General features: G+C 43.4%; 1 pseudogene; it reads right to left on the reverse strand.

Moving 5' to 3' along the window:
- Nucleotides 1-580: 580 nt before the first annotated feature.
- LOC101040355 (small ribosomal subunit protein uS13-like) lies at nt 581-1,025 on the reverse strand (annotated as a pseudogene).
- Nucleotides 1,026-7,015: the final 5,990 nt, after the last annotated feature.

A 7,015-nucleotide genomic window follows, 5' to 3' on the forward strand; every position in this document is an offset into this window, starting at 1 on the left:
CATGTTGTTGACTGAATAGTATCCCATTTTGTATATATACCACATTTTCTTTATCCATTCATTCATCAATGGATACTTAGGTTGATTCTGTATCTCAGCTATTGAGAATAGCACTGCAGCCAGGTATGGTTGCTCACACATGTAACCCAGCTACTCAGGAGGCTGAGGCAGGAAGATCACTTAAGGCCAGGATTTTGAGGCCAACCTGGGCAATGTAGTGACACGCCATCTCTAAAGAAAGAAGAAAGAAGAATGCTGCAATGAACATGGAAGTGCAGATATCTCTGCAATGCACAGATTTTATGCCCTTTGGATATATATTCAGTGGTAGGATTGCTGGATCATATGGTAGTTCTATATTTTAATTTTTTAAGGAACTTTTATACTTCTTCCAAAAATGACTATACCAATTATCTGTCTGGATTACTGCAACTTTATAGAAAGTCTTGAAGTCAAGTGTGGCAGTACTTTGACTTTGTTTTTCTTCTATACCGTTCTGACTAGGTCTTTTGCCTCTCCACATAAACTTTTTTTTTTTTTTTGTATATAAACTATCTATTAACAGACAAAGTCTATAGACTTATTTCTTCTTGGACACACCCATGGTGGGGCCATGGCAGCCAGTGGTCTTGGTGTGCTGGCCTTGGACACAGAGTCCCCTATGGGCCCAAATCTTCTTCAGTAGCTCCAGGTCTTCATGGAGCTTGTTGTCCAGACCATTGGCTAGGACCTGGTTATATTTTCCATTTTTTACATCCTTCTCTCTGTTCATCCCAGAACTAGTCTGGGATTTTGTACTGGCGTGGATTCTGCATAATGGTGATCACACGTTTCACCTCATCCTCAGTGAGTTCTCCTGCCCTCTTGATGAGGTCAATGTTTGCTCTCCTCAACACCACATGAGTGTATCTTCAGCCCACACCCTGAATGGCACTGATGGCAAAGGCTATTTTCCACTGCCCATTGATGTAGGTGTTGAATACTCACAAAATGTGCTGGAACTTTTCAGGGATCACTAGAGACATGGCAGCAGCATAAGCAGCAGCATGTAGGCTTCCCGTGGAAGCCTTTTTTTTTTTTTTTTGAGACAGAGTTTCACTCCTGTTGTCCACACTGGAGTGCAATGGTACAATCTAGGCTCACTGCAACTTCTGCCTCCCAAGTTCAATTGATTCTCCTTCCTCAGCCTCCTAAGTAGCTGGGCTTACAGGCATCTGCCACCACACCTGGCTGATTTTTGTATTTTTAGTAGAAATGGGGTTTTACCATGTTGACCAGGCTGGTTTTGAACTCCTGACCTCAGATGATCCACCTGCCTTGGCCTCTCAAAGTGCTGGGATTATAGGCATAAGCCACTGCACCCAGTCTTTCCATATATACTTTTAAATCAGCTTTGAATATACACAAAATAGCATCCTGGGGTTTCAATTGGGATTGCATTGATTCTATAGATCTGGTTGGGAAGAACTGACATATTAACAATATTGAGTCTTCCTGTTCTTAAATCTAGCATATCTCTCCATTTATTTATTTATTTATTTTTAATTTATTTATTTTATTTTAGAAGGGTACTAATATACATTGTACTGTGTTTTAAATTTCAAATTCTACGTGTTCATTGCCAGTGCATAGGACAGTGATTGGCTTTTACATATAATTTTCTATCCTGCAATCTTGCTATAATTGCTTGTTAGTTCCAGGAGATTTTTTGTGGATTTTCCTTTTTCTACATAGAAAATTATGTCATCTGTGAACAAAGACAGTTTTATTTCTTCTTTCCCATTATGTGTATCTTTTATTTTATTTTCTTATCTTATTGCATTAGCTAGGACTTCCAGTATGATGTTGGAAAGCAGTGGTGAGAAGGTCATCACTGCCTTGTCCTGACTTTAGTTTCTGCATCTATTGATGTGATCATGTGATTTTTCTTCTCTAGTCTGTTGATGTAAGGGATGACATTAACTGAGTTTCCAATGCTGACCCAACTTTGCATACCTAGGGTGTATAGTTGTTTTTATATATTGTAGGTATTGTTTGCTCATATGTTGTTGAGGATTTTTCATGCTCTTGAAAGACACATGTCTGCGGTTTTCTTTTCTCATAAAGTCTTTGGGAATCAGGATAATGCTGGCCTCATGAAATGAGTTAGAAAATATTTCCCCTCTGTATATCTTCTAGAAAATTGATATCTTTTTCTTTAAATGTTTGGTAGAATTCATTAGTGAAACCATATAGGATTATACTTTTGGTTTTGAAATGTTACTAATTTACTGGTTCAGGCCGGGCACAGTGGCTCACACCTAAAATCCCAGCACTTTGGGAGGCCGAGGCAGGTGGATTATGAGGTCAGGAGTTCAAAACCAGCCTGGCTATATGCTGAAACCCCCATCTCTACTAAAAATACAAAAATTAGCTGGGCGTGGTGGCGCACACCTGTAGTTACAGCTGCTTGGGAGGCTGAGGCCGGATAATTGCTTGAACCCGGGAGGCAGAGGTTGCAGTGAGCCGAGATCATGCCACTGCACTCCAGCCTGGCAACAGAGTGAGACACCGTCTCAAAAAAAAAAGGTGGAAAGAGGTATTACTAGCAAGCATGTTCTGAGTGGTCCTCTGGGTGCACATGTACAGTAGCTATATGTGCTTGTTCATGCAGCTTATGTCTCATAACCATCTTAAATCTCAATCCAGGGATGTGTTTCTTACTATTGTAAAGAGCAAAAGGTCAGAGGACAGGTGAAATCAAAACGTGCATGCTCTCTACACAGTAAATTCCCTACTGGAGATAGCTTTGCTTGTATGAGCTGGTCTACATTGTGAATGCTGGAGCTTGTATTGACTGCATGGTTGTCACTGTTGCTGTATCCCAAGGACATAGTTGCTTCCTTGACTCCCCATCCTGTCTCAATACCCGCTAAAAGATCTTAGGAGCCATAATCATCCGGGAGGATGAGAGGCTAGGTCATTTCTCCCAGAGCTGCTTCCTGCTTCCTGCTGCATTGTCCTTGCCTAACCTGGGCCCTGAAGTCTTTTCCTGCCTTGTCTAACAGTGTGGAAGCCATGTCATTCAGGGGACTCGTGGGCAAGATGTGAGATAGCTCATTAGCAGCCAAAGGTTGGAAGCTTTGCAAAACCATCACATGAATCTGGATTTGCTATAGGTGACAAAGCAAGAAATCAGCAATTTTTTTTTTTTTTTTTGAGACAGAGTCTCACTCTGTCACCAAGGCTGGAGTGCAGTGGTGTGATTTCAGCTCACTGCAAACTCTACCTCCTGGGTTCAAGCAATTCTCCTACCTCAGCCTCCCAAGTAGCTGGCATGACAGTCACCCACCACCACACCCAGCTAATTTTTTGTATTTTTAGTAGAGATCGGGTTTGGCCATGTTGGCCAGGCTGGGAAATCAGCATTTTAAACAAAGTTGGACCAAAAGTTAGAGCTAAACATATGGTAATGACTGGCATTGTTAAAGGGAGCAAGAGAGAAAATAACCATTGCTTCCAAGTTCCCATGGAAGCTCCTAAATATTCAATTTTGTCTGCCTGGGTAATCACTTTCTTGTTTCAAGAAAATACTATTGGCCAGGCACAGTGGCTCATGCCTTTGATCTCAGCACTTTGGGAGGCCAAGGCTGGTGAATCACCTGAGGTCAGGAGTTCGAGACCAGCCTGGCCAACACGGTGAAACTCCATCTCTACTAAAAATATAAAAATCTTAGCCAGGTGTGGTGGTGGGCACCTGTAATCCCAGCTACTAGGGAGGCTGAGGCAGGAGAATCGCTTGAACCTGGAAGGCAGAGGTGGCAGTGAGCCAAGATTGCACCACTGCACCCTAGCCTGGGCAACAAAAGCAAAACTCCATTTCAAAAAACAAAAAAAGAAAACACTATTAATTTTTATTTGAATACTATTAATTTGTATTTGTAATTTGAATGATGCAAAAACCACATTCTTCTTTTATATACAAACATGTTCTGCCGGGCGCGGTGGCTCAAGCCTGTAATCCCAGCACTTTGGGAGGCCGAGGCGGGTGGATCACAAGGTCAAGAGATCGAGACCAACCTTGGTCAACAAGGTGAAACCCCATCTCTACTAAAAATACAAAAAATTAGCTGGGCATGGTGGTGCATGCCTGTAATCCCAGCTACTCAGGAGGCTGAGACAGGAGAATTGCCTGAACCCAGGAGGCGGAGGTTGCGGTGAGCCGAGATCTTGCCATTGCACTCCAGGCTGGGTAACAAGAGCGAAACTCCGTCTCAAAAAAAAAAAAAAAAAAAAAAAAAAAAAAAAAAAACATGTTCCTCGTTGTCTGGCTGTGAGATCTAAGGCTCTTGGGTTTTGTAGGACTACAGCTGCCAGGAAGTCCAGCTGTCGCTGAAGTCTAGCAAGGCTCTCTGCTGTTTGTCAGAGGGCCACTGTGGGCTCCTGAGACAGTTCATGCTCTATTCCCAAGGCTCTGTTTCTGTGGCTGGCTCTGCTAGTCCCGATAGAGAGGATAGCACTAATCCCAAGGGAACAAGGAATCTGATTTGGAGGTGGATCTTGTGATGTTAGTACATGGGGAAGGGAGAGATTTGCCAATGCAAAAGGTAGATAAGGGGAAATGTAAGCGATGGGACATCGTCCCTTCCATGATGGAGGGTGTTGAGATGTGCTGAAGATCCACAAACACAAACAAATTCTATGTGATGGTGAAATTTGTGCTGCACAAGTATTTTGCATTGAGGTGGTAAAAGTAATGGAAATTCGGTGGTCACTAGACTAATTAGAGGATGGTGGAGTTGAGTGATGTTAATAAGTTTTTTGAAATAAGGTTCCCCGCCAGGCGCGGTGGCTCAAGCCTGTAATCCCAGCACTTTGGGAGGCCGAGGCGGGTGGATCACGAGGTCGAGAGTTCGAGACCATCCTGGTCGACATGGTGAAACCCCGTCTCTACTAAAAATAAAAAAAAATCAGCTGGTCATGGTGGCGTGTGCCTGTAATCCCAGCTACTCGGGAGGCTGAGGCAGGAGAATTGCCTGAACCCAGGAGGCGGAGGTTGCGGTGAGCCGAGATCGCGCCATTGCACTCCAGCCTGGGTAACAAGAGCGAAACTCCGTCTCAAAAAAAAAAAAAAAAAAAAAGAAAAAAAAGAAATAAGGTTCCCCTTTTAGGGTTCTATCATGAGGTGTATAAATCATTCTGTGAGAAAGGTTTAGTATACCGACTCTCTTGGAGTTTTTCTATAAAAGGAGCGAAACTGGTGTGATTGCTATAAAGGCAGAAGGGAATCACTCTGGGTAAAAGGTAAGGTAAGAGACTGGGCACAGTGGCTCACACCTGTAATCCCAGCCCTTTAGGAGGCCAAGGCGGGCAGATCATCTGAGGTTGGGAGTTCGAGACCAGCCTGACCAACATGGTCCCCAACTCAAAGGGAGGAGGGACTCCTAATTCCTTATTGTTCCTGGCTAAAGGCTAAAGAGACCCAAGGCAAACAACAGCTCCTATGGGGCAATCAGTCCCAATCACAGCAATGGAGCCTTAGGTGACCCTGAACATGACAGGCAAAATTATCAATTTTTTTTTTTTTTTTTTTTTTTTGAGATGGAGGTTTGCTCTTCCTGCCCAGGCTGCAGTGCAATGGTGCAATCTTGGCTCACTGCAACCTCCATCTTCTGGACTCAAGCAATTTTCCTGCCTCAGCCTCCCAAGTAGCTGGGATTACAGGCATGTGCCCCCACAGTCGACTAATTTTTGTGTTTTTAGTAGAGACGGGGTTGCACCATGTTGGTCAGGCTGGTCTCGAACTCCTGATCCCAAGTGTTCCACCTACCTCAGTCCCCTCAAAGTGCTGGGATTACAGGTGTGAGTCACTACATCCGACTGGTATATTTCTTATTATAAAGTCATGAGTGATGTTAGATTTCCCCAAATTCTTTTGAATAACATGGGCATAATAAATTTGGTATTGGTCTTTACGAGACTTGTCTTAGTATAGAGCTGTCTGGTTAGTAGGTGAAATAATGTCAGGTTCCCCTGGGCCCTGGGGAAATCCCTAATCATCCTCCTTTCTTTTTATTTAAAAAAAAAAAAAAAAAAAAAAAAACGGCCAGGTGTGGTGGCTCAACGCCTGTAATCCCAGCACTTTGGGAGGCCAAGGTGGGTGGATCACAAGGTCAAGAGATCAAGACCATCCTGGCCAACATGATGAAACCTCGTCTCTACTAAAAATACAAAAATTAGCTGGGCATTTGGCACATGCCTGTAGTCCCAGCTACTCAGGAGGCTAAGGCAGAAGAATCACTTGAACCCAGAAGGTGGAGGTTGCAGTGAGCCGAGACTGTGCCACTATGCTGCAGCCTGGCCACAGAGCAAGACTTTGTCAAAAAAAAAAAAAAACCCTCTAATTCCAAAACAGAATTGTTTGGGACCATGCAGTATTGAAAAGACCCAATTATGGAACATTTATTTATCTTTTTTTTTCAGGTTAATAATGGCCAACCTTATATGTTTTAATTTTGGCCTTAAAGTAACAGCGTAGGAGATGTAAGTAGCTATGTGCATTAGGCTTTCTAGGTCTCATAAAGGGAATTTGGTAGAAATGTTTCACCCGGCAATTAAAGTTTTCTTCCAGAGCCAGGCACGGTGGCTCATTCCTGTAATCCCAGCACTTTGGGAGGCTGAGGCAGGCAGATTGCCTGAGGTCAGGAGTTTGAGACCAGTCTGACCAACATAGTAAAACCCTGTCTCTACTAAAAATGCAGAAACATTACCTGGGCGTGGTGGCATACACCTGTAATCCCAGCTATTCAGGAGGCTGAGGCAGGGGAATTGCTTGAACCAGGGAAGTGGAGGTTGCAGTGAGCCAAGATCACGCCACTGTACTCCAGCCTGGGCAATAGAGAGACTCCACCTCAAAAAAAAAAAAAAATTAGAGTAAAGACAAAATTCTCTTTGCTCTCACAAAAGGCAGAGGAGCCCTGACATACACAGCAGAAAGAAACTTGGGAGGGAGGAGAGATGAAAAAAAAAAAAGAAA

The sequence above is a fragment of the Saimiri boliviensis genome, chromosome 4 (genome assembly GCF_048565385.1).
Source record: "Saimiri boliviensis isolate mSaiBol1 chromosome 4, mSaiBol1.pri, whole genome shotgun sequence".
In the NCBI taxonomy this organism is placed as follows: domain Eukaryota; kingdom Metazoa; phylum Chordata; class Mammalia; order Primates; family Cebidae; genus Saimiri; species Saimiri boliviensis.